Source organism: Canis aureus, chromosome 18 (genome assembly GCF_053574225.1).
Source record: "Canis aureus isolate CA01 chromosome 18, VMU_Caureus_v.1.0, whole genome shotgun sequence".
Lineage (NCBI taxonomy): Eukaryota > Metazoa > Chordata > Mammalia > Carnivora > Canidae > Canis > Canis aureus.
The window spans coordinates 6851383-6870392 of NC_135628.1; the positions used below are offsets into that span (position 1 = coordinate 6851383).

The 19010-nt window shown below is 37.4% G+C and overlaps 1 protein-coding gene across 12 annotated transcripts in view; it reads right to left on the reverse strand.

The window, feature by feature from the left end:
- MDFIC (MyoD family inhibitor domain containing) overlaps positions 1-19010 on the reverse strand; it is a 290769-nt gene that overhangs the window by 51712 nt on the left and 220047 nt on the right. The window lies entirely within an intron of this gene.

The window sequence follows — 19010 nt, forward strand, 5'->3', positions numbered from 1 at the left end:
AAATTTAGACTACAAATTGTGAAATTTGTAGAATTTCATAAGAATTAAATAAGATACATACAAGATCAACCATATTAAAATCAACAAAGTTCCTCTATGCCAATAGTCACCAAGCAGCAAATAAGAAAAAAATGAACTCTTCACAACATAAAGGAAAAAAAGAAAAAAATAAGCCACCAAAACCTTCCCATAAGTATCTAAGAATTAAGCTAGGACAAAATGGGCAGAGATTTTTATGGCAAAAACCACAGAACAAAACTCAAGGACATAAAATCCTACCAAATGTAGAGTAAATTTTAATTCTACCCAGTTTATTTATTTAGTGTAATTCCCATAAAATTTCCAACAGGCTTTTACATGGAACTCGAGCAGCTGATCCAAAAATTTATAAGGAAGAGCAACCAAGAATCACTAAAGCAATTTTAAGGAAGAAAAAGAGGGTTACGACACTTCCCTTAGTGCATAATTAGTCTTCTTAAGAAACTACAGGAACTAAGGCCAAGTGATGTTGGTCCAGGCACAGTCAGATAACCAGGGGAAAAGCAGAGAGAGCTCCAAAGATAAGTGTGTGTGTGCACATACAAGTGCATACACAGCTTATAGAAATAAACTACAGATGGATTAAATGCCTATATATGAAAAGCAAAACATTCTAGATTGAAAAACAAATATGAGGGGTGCCTGGGTGGCACAGTTGGCTAAGCACCCGACTTTTAGTTTCAGCTCAGGTCATGATCCCAGAGTTCTGAGATCAGCTCCTCAGGCTCCCTGCTCAGGCAGGAGTCTGCTTCTCCCTCTGCCCCTCTCCCTGCTTGTGCTCTCAGGAGCTTGTGCACACACACTTTCTCTCTTTCTCAAATATATCAATAAAATCTTTAAAAGAAAACAGAAGAGGCTTAATACCATGACACTGAGGAGAGACAAATTTGATTCTTTGGACAATGAATCATAAAAAAAGTAGGATGACTATTCATCATTTGTGCTGCCTGGCATTTCTGAACACCCTCGCAGATTTTGTCAATTCCTCTGTCCCATTCCCAGATTCCTCTGCAGCTAGAGGGCAGGTATGCGACCTAAGTCCTACCAAGCACAGGTATGACTTCCACGCAGCCACACCAGGGAGGCGGCACCTCCTTCTCAGCAGACGGTAAAGAAGGCGTTTACTGGTCCTGGCAGTGGGGTGCGGTGTCCAATATCCACTCCCTAGTAGACCGTGTGCTAATGGTACAGCAGTGGGGTTTTCAACAGAGAAGCCTCAATGAATGGATGGGAATGATCCTTGGCTGTGTAACTGTTGGGAGGGTCTGTGTGGTAATCAATTTTTTTTTTCTCTATTTCAGTTAGCCAAAAATGGATTCTGGTTTTTGCAGCTAAAGAATCCTGACTCCTCTCCCCCCAGCCCCAAATGTTATTTGTTTACATTGGTTAAGTAATGAGATTATTCAAATCAACATTTACATTCATTGAGTAGCTCCTAGGCAAAGCTATCAATCATAGCAGTTGGGCAAAAAACAGAAAGAACTAAAACCATTCGTTGCCAAAATTCAACTATTTTGTAATTTCCTGGATTTTCAAAATCAAAAACTGCTGTTCTTATTGGTCTTCTTTCCCATTTATAATTATGAACAGTTATGAAATATAAATTAAATCTGAACACTAGGAAGTCTTCCATTTAGAAAAGGTATTGCATGCAAAGCTTAGCAATTATACGTGGCATTGACAATGTCTAAAAGGGCCTGATTATCTGTGATCTGGGGATTAGCTAAAACAGTATATATATTTTTGACAAAGACGACAGTTTGCAGTTGAGTAAGTCTTTAGCACACATTGTTTACTTCAATTCTTGTTCACATATCCTATGTCTCTTAAAGAAAAATATCTTAACATATCAAAACAGTCCATTCATGAATGTGCATATTTCAAGAAAAAAAAACATTCATGTATTTACTTAACAAAAGCATGCTTTCCTACCAAATCTGTTAACATTAATATCTGATTTGTTAACTAGCCTATGAACTCCTCATACAGTTTTTCAGTTCTTCAGCGATAAAGGAGGATGATTATCTAAAAATTAAATATTTGGGACTACTACAAAGTAATAGTGGGAAAATATTTCAAAATATTTTGTTTTTTTCCTTACTCTTGATGGAAAACAAAAACGGTCACTTCTCTGTTTAGCAGCTACATATGACCTTCTCGTAACAAAAATGGACAAGGCATCTGCAAAAGGAGACCTATTTCTTATGGGTGTGCAATCATTTGATCTAGAGATTAATCTGCTGCTCCTGTAGCTTCTTGTATCAACTAGAATGACATCCTAATGACTGCTATTGAACATAGAGAGTTATGCATATGTATTTAAAGGGATGCCAAAGAAGACAGTTAAACCTAATTTGATGTTCTTTTCAGAGCACTTACCAGTAATCTCGCCAAATAAATGGAATGTTTTGGGCCACTTTTTCTCTGAAAAGAATATTTCAAGCAATCAGAGAGCTTGGTTAAGTGAAATGTCCAACTGACCAATGCTAAGGAGACTTCTTATCAATCAAAAATGCCCTGTCATAGTCCATAATCCAAGATAAATTTAAAATTAATATGTCATGGTTAAACATTTTCAATAAATAAAAATAAAGGTGGTAAAAGACAACTATGTCCTGCCACCAAATTCTCAAACTGACAGATCTGACCTTTTTCTACTATCAAAATTGACTATTTGCAAATTACCGGGTATGGCTTGAGTGGTATTCAAACATATCCTTAATGATTTATCTACATTTCAATCTTCAAAATGATATCTATTTCTGTTGGCAGATAAATGATAGTACATTTATTTTTGTTTCACTGTCACTTAATTATTTCTACTATAGTTTGTACGATGGTCAGGTAACAACCAAGTATTAGCTCTTTACATCAGGTTTTTAACATTAACACAATTTCTTAGTTTTATGATTTGGTCAGATACATGCAGTATGTAAATCAAATGAAAACTGGATAAACCCTCCAAGTGTTAGCTAGCTTAACATTTATTTTAACTTCACTGCTAATTTTTCATGGGTGTGACTTGAATCTTATGGTAAAATTATAAGTAAAACCAAGTTGGAAACATGATTTTATTCTCAAATAAAGAACAAAAACATGTCACTGATTAAACCCTAACTACTTGGCTTTAAACAGATTTCTTTCCCTTACTGTGTAAAAGTTGTGTATGGCTTTAAAAAAAAAAAAAAAAAAAAGCACACTAATATGGGAACGACACAATGCTTCTTAAAACACCAGTGATGCCTAGGGACCCTCACTCTCCCTTTAATGATCCACTGCTCTCATTCAGCTGTCTTTCTTTTTTCAAATCTTTACATATGTGACAGCTCTCAAAAGTAGACCATAGACCATCTGGCATTTTCAGAGGTGTAACTTGTGCAAATTCAGCTCTATTGGGAGCGCACTGCTATCTTCTGCCTGCGTTATAAAGGGACAATAGAATGTAGAACTTATGAGTTGTTTTGAATTATTCATTTTTTTGCCTGTATATTCAAGAAATTTTACAAACTCTGCATTTTGTACTACATAATCACATGCGTTAAAGGTACAAAGAAACTTTTTGACACCTCTTTTCTACAGAAAGCTGGCATTTTGTTTGATATGTGAACATTCAGCATCTGTTATATCATTCTAAACAGGATGGGTGCTTCTACAAAAGACCCCATTTTAAACTTCCTCTATATGAGCAAAAAAATGTATTCTTGATATTCAGTAACGAATGCAATACACATCAAAATTTCAAATACCAGTTATATGAACATTCAGCATCTTCAAACCAGGATAGCATTGGTCACCCGCTTACCATAAGTGTAAAGAATTTTTTTTTTAAATCACTGCTCACACAATGGTGCATGATTGTAATTTTAATATCCGTGATGAATAGTTACAAATGTCTTAAGAAATACTGTGCTTTCTGGGTTCAAATGTTTTCAATCAGGAAGGAAACCAATAGAATTAAATCCAGTGATTTTCAATAAGAATTATAAATATGGGAGTAATGAGTCAATAGCCTGAACTTCTTTTGATAATTAAAAAAAAAAAAAAAAAACCTGGGTGATATTGTAGCCAGTAATAACTACACTTGAAACTGCAGCTGCTGGAGTGGCAATATAAAGCAACATTTTGTTATAGCATATAATCTATTAGTTTGTGCAAGTCATCTTCAGTCTCTGCTCTCTTTCACAAATCAGATTTAATAAAATTACAAAAGAATTCTCATACCATGTACCCAGTTTAAAAGGTGGTTGTACACAGACACAACAAATTTTAAATGCTTAGAATTTAAAATTGTAACAAAATTATCAAAATAAAATTCTGTCGGGGGAGGGAGGTGACTCAGTATGAACCAAATTTACTTGTCCCAGAGATAGTTAACGAAGCTTTTACTGGGTGGTGCTCAATATTATGCTACCCTGTGGTCACCATGGAACAGAGACAAACATGCCCATGTGCACACATGCATGCACAACCACTAAAATGTTAAAGATTACATATAAATAAAATAGTGTTTTATTCTATATACATATAACATGCATATATATAGAGATTATATATATGAATAAAATGAAGTATTACTATAAATACATATAATATGCATCTATATACAATAACAGCTTTAAAAGTCACTTCAAGAAGCACTAATGTGTAACACTTTTATTTGTTATAATGTAAACTTAGGCTAAAATCAACTAAAATAAATGTGCTAATGGCCACCTCTGTTCCTCAGCTTGATGCAAGCCTTTCTTGGTGTACCCTAGATCGGCCTGGTACTCCAACACTTCCACAGTCTGGGGGCTCCTGGCATTTTCTACCTGTTTCCTCAGTTCCCCTCCAAAGGCATATCCGAAAATTTTTATTTACCTCTTGAGCCTCTGAACTTTTTCATCACATATTACATCTTCACTTTATTTAATGTGTATATTAACACGGTGGAATATATTTTGAAATTGTGACCTTTTGGGAACATTGATCACTTTGAGAATGCCAAGTCAATTCTGTCGACAGGACTGAGAATGCACAGGATGGAGAAGACTGTCTTATGATGACAGCATTTTTAACAGTAATTCATCAGTCATCACTGGCAGGGGTTGCAAATACCTCTTCCCAAACAAAAGGATAAACTTTTAGAGGTTGTTTGGAGAATCAATCATTTTCTCAATTGGGTAAAGAACATTTAGCAAGTACTTAAACATATTTCAGTAGGGCCTAAAAGAGTGAGTACTGCTAGCTCTTTTCTCAAATTCATGCTCCCCATTGTCCTGGGCTCTTGGCGAACCCACTTCCCCAGACTTCCCTGCGGCTCAGTTCAGCCACGTATCCATGTTCACTTTGAAAGAATGAGAGCAGAAATTATTTCTGCTGCTTCCAAGCCTAGGCCTAAGCCTGGGGTGTGTCCTCTATACTTTCTTTCTTGCACTTGCCAGCAACCCAGCTTTGACCACAGCCTAGGGAAGTATCTTAGGCATGTTGGAGAAACCAAACAGAAGGAATCTGCAGGGCAGCAGGGAGGAGAGCCTCTCACTGACCTGGAATGCTCATCCTATACCGTTCCATAAGAAACAAACTTTTTTTGAGCCATGGGATTAATGCTGGGACTCGCTGTTATAAAACGCTAATAGCTCCTATCAAGTCCTATTAACAATGCACATTATATATACAAGTATGTGAACTGGCTGACCCCTAGCCCAAATGACCCAAAAGATAGCACATTCCACAAGAAAGCAAGCAACGGGACATTAGTAGCAGTAGGAAGACAAGTGCCAAATCCACAGCCCGTGGTTAATCTTAGAAGACAGCAGAGGAGCTTTACAATGTAGAAGCTGATGATTACTGACTACATCATGTAGTTCTGTAGCAAAAGGACCCTGGTATGACTTTGCCATTCGAAATCAATTTTTATCTTCACCACAGCTGATAGGAAATCCAGTAGAGTGACCAACCATCTCGTTTAGTCAGGACTAAGGAAGGTGCTGGGATGCAGAACTTTTAGTTTGGGAACCAGGACAGTCCCAGGTGAATCAGACAAGTTGGTCCCTTTGTATCAGGAGTAATTTGTGCACAACGGCTGCCGTTTTCCGCCAAAAGACACTGGCATTGGCAGATGCAGGGAAGGGCATAGACTTTGAACGAGACCTACTAGGGTCTGAATTCTAGAGTCAGTATTTCCTGGTTCTGTGAGCCTGAGAAAGTGACTTCATTCCCCTGGGCATTAGGACCTTCACTGGCCAAATGAGGAAAATCACCATGTGTATGGACCGGTTTAACACTTCCCAGTTTCATATCACTGTTTTTCACTTTACTTACTCTTCCCTACAAAATTTTCCTGTCATTTCTTGCTGATTTACTATTTGACTTTAATTTTTAATTCTCTGACTAGGGATTTTTCCCCCTATAAATCAACGGAAAACCTTTTTATAAATAAGCAGGTTTCAAAAAAATACACAAACATTATCTTTCATTTTCCAGAAAAATAACTTGATTGAAAAATACAGGAAAATATAAGGATTATTAAGGAAAATAATCAGCATTTTCTTTTAAGATCTGCACATTTTACTGAAAAGTCCCCAGCAGTAAGCCAACAAACAACAAGAAATTTTTATTATATTCCCTCCAGTGTAGCTTTTCTTAAAGATTGGTTTCTATCCCCAGATGAATGACAAATTTGGCTTTATTTTATGCCAGCTCTTACATATCATAGTTTCTAGTTAACTTATGTGGATAATGTGACACACACTTGACAGAATATTTTTCAGTTTAAGTTAGCAGCTTCCTTATGGACCATTATCTATAAGCTTTATTTATATAGTAAAAGATCATATTGTCTTTTGATATAATCCCATAGAGAAGATGGGCTCTCTTTGCCATGGTATCCCTTTGTTCTCTGACTCAATAGGTATTTCCAACATTTGATTCAACTAATAAAGTGACCACTGCTTAAAATTATTTATAACTATACATCTAAATAAATGCATATGTACTTATATTTTGTAGAAAATAAATAGCTTACAGGCAGTGTTTTTTGTAGGAAAGAAAACATATGAATAAAAAGATACCACAAAATCAAAATCTTCCAAAAATCTATTTTACATTCTGAAATTTTATGTTTTCTTTTTTTTTTAATTATAAAAGACATTTCTTTGTTTTTTAAAAAACCAATTAATAGGCCAACAAGCAGAAGCCTGAAAAGTTCTACTATTATAGTGTTAAGTCTTAGCAAATAGCTTTCCTCAGAATTCTCCAAACAACACAAAGACAAGAATCAGATATCAATGACTTAAATTTTAATCTTTAGACCCTAAGTTAAATACTTCTTTGACCTTGCTGGTGTTTCACCATAGGCTTATAGGAAAAGATTTTAAAAATTATTAACATCTGTTCTTATAAGTATTCACTTGTTTTTATTTTTTTAAAGATTTTATTTATTTATTCATGAGAGACAGAGAGAGAGAGAGAGAGAGAGAGAGAGAGAGAGAGGCAGAGACACAGGCAGAGGGAGAAGCAGGCTCCATGCTGGGAGCCTGATGTGGGACTCGATCCTAGGTCCCCAGGATCAGGCCCTGAGCCGAAGGTGGCACTAAACCACTGAGCTGCCCCATAAGTAATCACTTTAAAAGCACCTGATTAGTTATCACGATGGGATAGGATGCATTCACATACCTTTAACATGTCAGAAATATTTCATTTAACAACATCAAACAACATATACCGTAGTAAAATTAGTCTCGGTAACTACTAAGGAAAGTATACACTGACAATCCCAAATATCTGAAACTTCAGGATTTATTCTGAGACTTCACATACTGATTATGGCTTCAAGGACCACGAAGCATATAAGAAGACCTCCCGTAAAGAAGCACGCAGCACTCTTAGGTTTCCACTTAAGATATGCATAGACACACTTGGATAGATGCCCAGCTGCTCTCTGACATAGGTCCTCGACCCATCCCTGCCTATGGGTGCCTTTAGCCCTCCCCCATGAGACCAGAGCTCTCCAGTCAAGCAAGGATACCAGTCAAAAAACCTTGAAGCTAAGTACACTGATCAAATATAAAAACCTGCATCAAATGTAGGCTGTTAAAATGTGCAGCCACCTAAGTAAAGCCGAGAATGGAAAGGATGAAGAGCACTACATCCTACCGCAGAACATGTAGCTCCTATGAACCAGTAGCAAAGCAGTTAGTTAAAATACCGTGCCATAGTTCTTGGAACACGGATCATGTGCGTATGAAGACTGGAGCTTTGGGGTACTCTGCAGGAAACTACTCATACACTGGTATATTGGGCTTCTATGGCTTTCAGTAGCTGCTATGATAAAACAACAAACTCCATTCTAACTGGCCGTGGTAAAAGCCACCTGGAAAAAAAGAGAGAGAGCGCGCACTACTATAACCTACAAGCAACACAAAGCTAGTGACACACAAATAATAAATTTGCTAGTGTGTAAATCCAAATAGGTGCTCCCCCTCTGCATAGACAAACTTCAAAAGCCTTCCTTGCCTGAGTGCATACCTTGGTGGTTAGGCCAGGCCTGGATTTTGGCCTCCACTTGCCTTTGTGCAATTCACAGACATACAACTTGCAGCAACGACCCCCTAGCCAGTGAGGTGAGAGCACTAAAGTTCAGAGCATCATATATGTTAACTGAATGTCAGCAGCCAGATTATGTGTTCAGTCAAAATTTAGTGTGCTGATTAGGTAAATGTGAATTGCTGAGAAAGGAAGAGGGAGGGCAGCAAGAACTGGGCAGCCTGAAACTACAGATGCTGCCAGGTGCTTCCCGCGCACACTGCCCATCAGTAGTTCATGTAACTCATTCACAAGGAATACAGTCCAGGGAAGGAGCAGCCGCCAGGGTCAAGCCTCACCACCCACAGAAGTGATGCTAATGACAGCAAGCTACCTCATGGAGACAGAGGGAGAGCAGTGCTCAAAAACCAAAGTGGCAAGTCAAGGGACCAGAGTCAAAGATCATTATTCAACACAACTTTGGATGCCAGTTACCAGAAAATGAAGTCTTCCTCCACCACCTCCCAAAAAAGGGTACTGATAAGCAACTAACAAAGATGTTAAAGAAATTATATTGCTAGAAAAATCTCTAGCTTAGCAAATAAAGGCTTGTGACAGTTCCACCCTAAGGCAATCCCTGAATCGAAGTCCTTGTTAACAACAAGAAGAGAATGGCTAAGGCCCCTATAAGGGAATCCTCCCCGAAGCCCTTCTCAGTTATGGTCATGAAGGACACTCAACAAGGGAAATCTTGGCAGAGAATCCTGGAGTAAGCACATCCACTGCCTACAGAACACGGGCCTCGGTCAAGGGAAAAACCTCCATAAAGAGATGCTTCGGTACCATCCCTCACCAGGAGAATATGGATATTCCCCAGACCAGTACTGTACTTGAGAGCTGACACTGTGTCTATCCTGTATTTCCTTCACCAACATACAGTCAGGTGTGTGTTAAAACACAAGTTTTAAGATCATGAGGAGCTAAATCCAAATTTGACTGAGATCACATTTCTGAACCATCTCAAAGGAGGAATCAACATCACCCAGAGGTCTGCGGAACGACTGCATGACACTAGCTCTAGACGCTTCATCTGAATGTGACTTTGATTTGCCTCTCATTATGGAGAGGCGGAGTACACATATGTTTGTTCAAAGGATAATTGGATCTCATTAAGAATATTCTGAGATCATATCCATGGAAATAAAAAGTATCTGTGTGTACACACACACACACACACACACGCACATAACTGTGTGCCAGTCAATCAAGGACTGGACCGTAGCGGACACCTAACCTTGATCCATCCAACATCACCCACTTTCTTCTGGTGTCAGGCTAGCTATTAATGAGAGCAGGACTCCAATTTACTAACAAAAATCCTTCAAAAAATAAAGGTTCTTGTTACATAGGTTTTGTATACAGCCCTTAACACCGGGCCTTTACTGATTTGCCTTTGATTATAGCGAGTGCCTTAAAGACAAAATTCCGTCTTCTTAGAGTTCCATCAACCTTATCAGGCACATACCTGCTGACAAAGAACCTTGTACAATGTTCAGCACCCAGTGGACACCCAGTGAAAATTAACTGATGATGATGAATTATACTAGCTTTTAAGCTGTCACTTGATCCCAGTATATAACAACCTTCCTGAATAAATCAAGCAACAGTTTGGTATTCAATACCATTATAAACTTCATCCTTCACCTTCATGAGTCTAGGGAATTGCTGTAAAAGCATAATATGAGGATGGTGGAGCTACAGCAAGGATTCGAGAAATTCTCTCTGCTATAACAAGGGAATTAAAGATTCAGTTACAGATATCATACAATGTGTAGGGAAATGCATCAAAAATACTAGTTAAGTGACCTTCTTGAAAATAGCATTAAAAAGTCAGTACCAAATTATATATCTAAAAGTTTTTCCCCCCTCCCTTTATTAAAAGTAAATCCAACTTAAAATGTACAAGTAAAACTGGTATCTCTTGGAGGTTAGAGCAGTGGAAATGCAAATGAAGTTCCAGTTAGAAGACAGGGAATCAGGTAGAGGAAACGATGCACTGCTAACTGAACATTTAAAAAGAAATTTATTTCTGGTAGCTTATACAAGGTAAATCAGAAAAAAAGTAAATTCCACTGTTATTCCCCCGAGCTTTTATGATAGGTCATAACCCACAAAGTTCACTGGTGAGTATTTGTTATTGGGATAGCTTTTCACTCTTCAATAAATTCCTTTAAGATATGGCCTGAGACAAGGAAACCTTTTGTGTTTTAGTTCTAAGAACAGTTCTCATTATAGACAATGCTCTCTGACATAATTTAAAGATTTAGGACTCCATGCAAAGTTCTCAAAATTGACTCCAAGACTGGGAAGGTCCCAATGATCATGCCTAACTCCTATAGGAGATCCTGGAGCACTTCCTCCATAAGGGAAATAGTGAACAAGCAGCTTATCCAACCTAACTGAAAACAATATTCAAAAAAAAAAAAAAAATCAGTGCAATAAAGTTTTCCAAACCTGTGGAGGCAGATTCACATATGTGAATTTTAAATTCTTTTTTTACATGTGAACAACAGACCGCAGCTTAAACATAATGGAAAGGTTTCAATATGTAAATGAATAGGTAAAAATAACATGATTTTCTTATTCTTATCTTGTCTTCTCCTAAGATGGAATCTCACACCCGCTCCCCACCCCCTTACAGGGCTACTTTAAATTTTTGGAGCCTGGTTTAGAGATTATGAATTTTAGATTCTTATCTTCATCGATGTATCAAGACATTTTAACCTCTATGGGAATAAAATGTCACCCAAACATAAGGCCCAAGAAATGGCTTGAACACAGAGAAACAAACTCATTAACCACATTTAAAGATGAACACAATTGAGACCTTTTCTAAAAACATCTCTTCTCTGACTTTGCCATTAAAACCCACTAAATCCATCAAGGACAAACTAACTTATATATATATATTATAAAACACTTGTTAAGTACCATACTATAGTGCCAGGCACTATTCAAGGCATAAGAGATATTACAAAATTTACAAACACCCTGCCCACATGAAGCTTACAGGTATTTAATAGCTTACATAACGAGAAATCCAAAGATAGGGGGACTCTAACAATATTAATTTTGCAAGTTCTATATTTTCACTGCCATCCTTGACACGTCAACTTTTCCACCTGACTGTTCTCCTCACAGTTACAAGACTCTCTGAAACAGCTCCAGACATCATCACATCCAGAGACAATGGCAGCCCTTGAAAAAAAGACGTACTCTTTCTTACTATCTTTTTAGGAATACACACACACACACACACACACACACACACACACACACACACACAAAACCTTTCCTCCAGGAGATGTCCCTCAGGTTTCATTGGTGACCCATGTTCACTGGGTCAACATGCTGGAAACTAAAGCATTTGTTTAAAGGTCTGCTCTCTCTACCAAACTGTATGTATGCTTCTCTGTAGAAAGAAACATGTCATTCATTCGTTCATATAGTCACTTAATGAGCACTTTACTAAGTGCCCAGCACTTCTGACAACCTGTTCCAGCACCAGACCAGTGGTCATTAGACAAATGAATGAAGAAATGGCAGAAGTGATAATGTTCATTCTACAGCTCCCAATTACAATTATTTAAGTAAAATAAAATGATTGGCCACAGGTCAGTTGAACAGGTTTATCTACCTGGGGTCTTAAAAACTCCTACTAGTTTCTAGCAATTATTTTCAACCCTATAGCCCTGTAACAACTAGCCCACACACATTGTGTTATGTGTAAAGGCCAGTTACTAGTTGTAATTCAGATGAAATGGGAAAAATGAGAATGTCTCATTTACTCATCACCATAGAGCTCATATTAATTCCATGAACATTTAGAATGTTGCTCTGCCTTCCAACAGTAGATAAAAACTCCTAAGTAATAACCGGAGCCAGTAAAAACCAACAACAGATCTTAGCACCTGGAGACAAAGAGTGTTTATAGAAGTGCCTGTTATATCTAAAATTGTGTTTTCTTTATATGTTATGCTCTCTTTTACCAAATACTTACATGGAATTTCAACAAAGACCTAAAGGGGAAGATGCCTCACCAAGAGGAGGAACAAGGTTCCAGGCCAGCCTAACAACACATGCAAAGTTCCAAAGCAGAACAGGGCTCAGCGCATTTGCTGACCTGATAGAAAGCCAGCATGGCTAGATAACACTCCCATAGTCCTTTAGACCATGTATTTATTGCCTAATTCAAATGATAAACATTAACACAGATATTAGAAAAATCACAGAATGTGCTTCCATCAATACTTCCTGGCAATATTCTTTCAGATATTGTGCTTCTTTACCATATAAGCCATTACCATAATAAATTATTCACTAATAAGACCACTCTCAGGAAAAGTGACCAGAAGTTGACTTAAATACTTTACTGTGAATCAAAATACTCCCAATAAAAGACTTTTTAGGAAGTTACCAAAAGGGGCCATCAACCGTATATAAATGTGAAATACAACCACAATTTTGAGTATTAGGAAACATTTGTAGAAATCTTATCCTTTAATTACTTCCCAAGAAAGAAACACATACATCCATTTCTCTGAAATGTGCAAATCTATTTATACTGAAATTGTTCTGGGGATAGAGAGACTAGCAGGAATTATTGAATGTTTTTTAATAGTAAAATGAATGGTTGTGAGAGAATCTTGCTACTGTTCTTATGAATCGGCTTGGATTTTAGGAATAAGACTATCACTGCGATTTGTATTTATCTTCCTATTTTATTCTAATTTCCCAAATCCGATTCCTTTACTCAAATACAATTCTCTCTAACAATAGCTCTCCACCTTTTTCCAACTCCACAGGGCTTACTGAGCAACACATATCCTTTAGTAATATCTTGTGTGATTTCAAAAAATCAACTCCTCCAGTGATTCTCATATCCTTTGGCTTGTGTGCCTCACTGGAGAATCCTAATTTTAATACAGGAGCCACAGATGCAAACTCTTAGGAAAGAACAGGAGCAAACTCTTAGAAATGAACAAAGTGGGCAACTGGACAGTGAGTTGAATAGGTTTATCTACCTGGGGTCTTAAAAATTCCTATTAGTTTCTAGCAATTATTTTGTCTTAATATAGCCTTTCAAAGACAAATGCTATATGATTTCACCCACATGTGGAATTTAAGAAACAAAACAAATGAGCAAAAAGAAAAAAAAAAAAAGAGGGAGACAAATCAAGAAAAAGACTCTTAACTACAGAGAACTAACTGATGGTTAGCAGAGGGGAAGTGGGTAGGGGATGGGTAAAATAGGTGATGGGGATTAGGCGTGCACTTGTGATGAGCCCCAGGTTGTATGAAGTGCTGAATCACTATATTGTACACCTGAAGCTATTATTACATTGTATGTTAATGAAATGGAATTTAAATAAAAACTTTTAAAAAATGTAGCCTTTCAAATACCACATTGTAGTTTACTAATTACAAGTGGTAACTATATACTCTCATTGATAATCAAAGACCATTGGCAATAATTTTAGCCCTGCTTCTGCCACTAATTTACTTGGGTCTCTTTGGATGAATTGTTTACCTCTTTATGCTTCAATTTGCCATCTGAAACAAAACAAAACAAAAGCCTATAGAGGTTGAGCACACTGATTTCTAAGGGATGTTCCCTAACTTTACTATTGTAAGAGTACAGGCCCATGATTCATTTTTAACACGTAGAAAAACAAACGTAAATATGGCATGTGATACACAGAAAACTGGAAAATATGAATGTAAGCACCCACACTGTTAGATACTTAAAATTCAGAATCTTTAAGTCATCTAGATAATATCTCTTAACACAATTATTCAAATGTCATCTTTTTCTAGAGAAACAAGTATGAGAGAGTGGAAGGTGTGACACATAAACAGAACCATTCAATGGGAGTTCAAGGTTAACCAGAGAGAGTAACGGTAGTGATTGAGAGCTCTGCTGAGGTGGCTCTGGCCAACGATGACTCAATTGGCAAGGTTCACTTAGCCAGGAGTCAGGAACTCAGGGCTGCTACTAGTGGCAATGGTAACCAGCAGGGGGTAAAATTAAATCTCTTCCATTTTTGCAGTCCAAATGGGAAAAGTAGTGACCAAAAGACAGTATGACAGTATTTTCTCTATATGATGTGTGATATCTGATTTATTACCATCTATCTTAAGGGGAAAGGAGGCTGAGATGGTATCTGTGACTGGTCCTTAAGGCAGCTATTTGCACTGAGCACCCTACAGTCAGAATGCCACTCGCTCTCATACTCTGCTGTGCAGCAGGTGCTCAGGGTCTGGAGCCACCCCGGTTTTAATCCTCCAGAGCATCCCTTTCTTGTGCCCTGTGAGTCAGTGTGGGAATAGAATGGTTACTCAGACTCAAAGGGTGGAAGAGACCCAATGGTCTAAGTTACCTGTAAGCAAACTTCTAATTGACATACTTCTGCACTCTAGATTTCATCCCAGATCCCAAGAGCCTTCATGCCTCCTGATGTTGAACGTTTTGGGGGTAGTGCCATATTGGGTCATGCTGACACTCAGCATGGATAGTCAGTGCTACAAAGCCAGTTATTATTTTGTCATCTATTTTCGGTCTTTCAGAAAATGTTTAACATCTCTGATCTGTCATTTCCTTGTCTGTTCTTGCTTTCCTTAAATTTATGTCATTATAAAATTATCATTAATTTACAATCATTTAAGTGGGATTTCCAAAGAGAATGGAATATATATGTTAAATCTGCCATGTTGACAAAACATGATTTTTAAAAACAATCACACACACACACACAAATCTCAAGAAAATTTGGCAAAAAATTAACACTTGTTAAATCTGAGCTTGGTTAGTATGAGGGTGTTTTCAATATTCTTCCCCCCCCTCATTTTTAGAGGAGCTAATTTAATGAAAAATCAGAATTCTATTTATTAAGCACGTAAGTCCACAAATCAGTGAATTGCTACTGATTGGTAACTTAGGCAAAAGCATCGTTTTATCTTGAAAACACTAATAAAGTGGGATATTACCAGGAATCAAGGGCAAAACAGTATCCCTTTTCTAGAAAAATAATCTTTTGTTTTGCCTAAGATATTTCATTATATTTAAAACTGAAATTCATTTTAAAATAAAGAGGGGACATCTTTGGTGCAGTGTTTCATGTCCTTACATTTTTGCAGGCAACACTGATGATGTGTTTTAGGTTCTAGGTTTTGAAGATCATAAAAAGAAGCCATCCTGTGTGTGCCTGACTCTCCCTTACGAACTCCTGGATAGCCAAGGAGAGAATCCAGAGAATTACACTCTACTGTCTTTACTGGTTCTTTGCTTAGGTTCTCTGGATCTGCCTGAAAATAGAATTAAGGAAGGGAGCCCATTCTTTCCAAAGCAAAACTCAAAATAATCCAGCACTTCTTCCTTTAACCTGGGAACTAGTTATTCTTATCATAATGGAGAACAAATTCCATCTGGAGGTAACAAAGTCCTTCCGCATAGGTTTTCATGTTTGCTTCCTCACTAAACCATGAGGTAGTGAGGAAGACCAAACCTTCCCCTTCCGTCCATATTCTGAAGATGCAGAACATGAAGGGACTTTGCCAATGCCACCAAGCTAATGAGTTTTAGGCAGGATTACAATCTGAATCCTAGGACTCCCATCTTACCTTCTCTACAGACACATGGCCTTTCTCTAAGTACTGGTGTTGTGCACCTCCCTTACAATTCTGGTCAGGAGCCTCCTTCCTGTCAAGCACAGAGCTGGCTGACAAGTCAAGCTTTGGCCCGTTATTTCATTTTCACTTTTGCCCCAAACACTTCATCTATTTGGAATACGAAGTCAATCTCATTGGCTTGCCACATGCCACCTTAAAAAAGCCCCATGCTATGTTTGTATCTGATACCAGTGACCCCTCTAGTTCCTCCTGACTCTTTGTATGCAATCATTAACAGCATGAGAAATCCCAGCACTTAGCCTGCAAGGTGGCCTAGAGTGGATCGCATCAGGCCCGGCCCGACTGACTGGACTGACTGGCTACTCTCTAGCTGAAGCAACCTGCAAGCAGACTTATAATTATCTTAATAACGAAACTTCTTTATGACATTTTCCAACGGTTGAGTTCTATTACTGTGTGCCAAAAACAAAAATAAAACAGAAAAACAGGGATCCATTAAAGGTGGAGATAGACACGATAATGAGCCTCTCCCCAAACAGACTATCCACGAGTATTTTTGCATTTGTATTAATATGCAAAGAAATGAAGACAACACTGTATCTGCAATTAAGAGAAATGACTACAACAATCCCAAAATGATTGAATGTCATCCTTCCCTTCCAGAAATGCTATTCTAGGACTATAAACTACCTATCTTTCCAATTCATTGTAATTTAGTGTTTCATATACTAAAATGGACACTAAAATCTGTCATTATTACTGACCAAGCTATAATCGCACCTACTCGGCCTGCCAGAGCTGTAGATTCTGACTCTGTGAGCTTAGTTATCCTTTTTTTTTTTTTTTTTTTTTTTGGTTGAAGAAGTAGTGGTTGGGCTTTTGTTTGCTTGTTTTTAGTAAAAAACAAAACAAAAATTAAATGCAGAAGATGAACACTCCCACATATTTGTGCTTTTTGCACATTAAGTATGCACTCGATGAACTATTCCTTTAAATATTTTTACCTTAACACAGTAGATGTCGTCAGAAAAACAAACTAAATTAAAGACTTCTTCCCAGTGAGTGTTCCAACAAACCCCTCATTTTCTTTAGGCTTAATGGAGACAAGGAATTGCTCATGAATGCGATGTTGATCAAAATAAGCAAACCTGAGGAAGTTGATGAGCAAGGTGATGAATGGTTGGCTAAGGAATGGGGCCCACTTCTCAGGAAGAAAACTTACGAACATATTTAAGATAATGATAATAACTGTACCCACTTCAGACTACAAACTTCAAAGGGTTGTGCAAAAAATACAGTATTTTGTTTGTGTGTCTCAAACACTCGGGAGCAGATGGTAAACTGTCCTTGCAAAGGGCCGTATACTACGTATGCCATGTATCTGGAGCCTAATTAATTAGTTTCCATGGTAAAACTGAAACCTTTGAAGGAATTCCCTCAAGGTAAGAATGAAGAGATAGGATTGCTGGAGAACAGGTTTGTCTGGGATATTTATTTCTTGGAGCAAAACAGCTCCCTCCATAGAGTCAGTTTCTTCTCTTTTACTTAATAAAAAACTCTCTCCACCTTCTTCTACCCTCAGAATATATTTATTCCATAATTCCAAATCTTCTTACTCTTCAAATGCTGAATTTTCTGGGATAGATCCATTATTCAGACTTTCATAAAAGGGTTAACTCTTAAATAACTAAATGACCAAGCTCTTTTAAACGCTTAGTGTGGTACTGATGATTCTTATACAAGCAAATGATTATTACTGGTTTACTGGCAACAAACAATGGTGCCAGAAGTTGCACAGAACTAATGTTTTCCCGGCAGCCCTATAAATATTTGCTTTTATTCTTCTTTTCGTAACTAGTTCCAAATGAGCAAACTATGAACTTTTATACAGTGAGAATGGTGTAAAACTGCCCCTAATAAATCTTCTCTGCCTTATGCTATATTTCCATACCATTGAAAAAAATAGCTGATATTGCACAAAGTTTTTGAAATACACTGTTCTCCAAAGTATGTGCTTCATCAGCAATTTATTTTAACATCCACATCTCCCTCTCTAAAGGAACTGAAACTAATTATGTATTGTCCCAAATGCCCAGATACCACTGATATCATATGAATTCATATATTATTCAAAAAGCTGATCTTTTTTTACTTATTAATATGACTCTTAGGTAAACTGTATCTCTATTATAAGGGACTTTGCTTTATTCCAAGAACAAACTCTAGCTATAATAGTTAAGGAGGTATTCTTTCCCTATATCTACAAACACTTGATTGGAAGGCTGCTTATTGCAGAGATTTTTAACTGAAAGAGATAGCTTATTCCCATTCGGGACAGTGTCAAGAGTAGATGAAAGCGGGCATTTGTAATTCCTCAGAAAAACAGGCAAAAGGGTTTTCACCCTTAAGAAATCTGACTCCTACATAACATAAACCTTGATCTTGGGTTAATACATCAAGATCCCAAAGATAATCAAATAACCCCTTATGGCGGCATCAAATTTTCGATTTTAAAGTCCTTTCAATGCACTATCCAACCCTATCATGCCACTTAACGAGAGGCTACAAGAAGAAATTATAATAATTCTTCTCCAATTTCATAAAACTTAGAGTGGTGCATAGTGAAACTAAAAGTAAGAAACAATTTCTGAACAATGTAAACATCTCTCTAGAAAACAACTTCCCAAAAGCACAAAGGGTTAAAATAAGAGGGTGGTGCCCGGGTTCTCCCTAATAGGTAGCCATGGCTATCAGCCCCCATCCTATACAGGTCATCA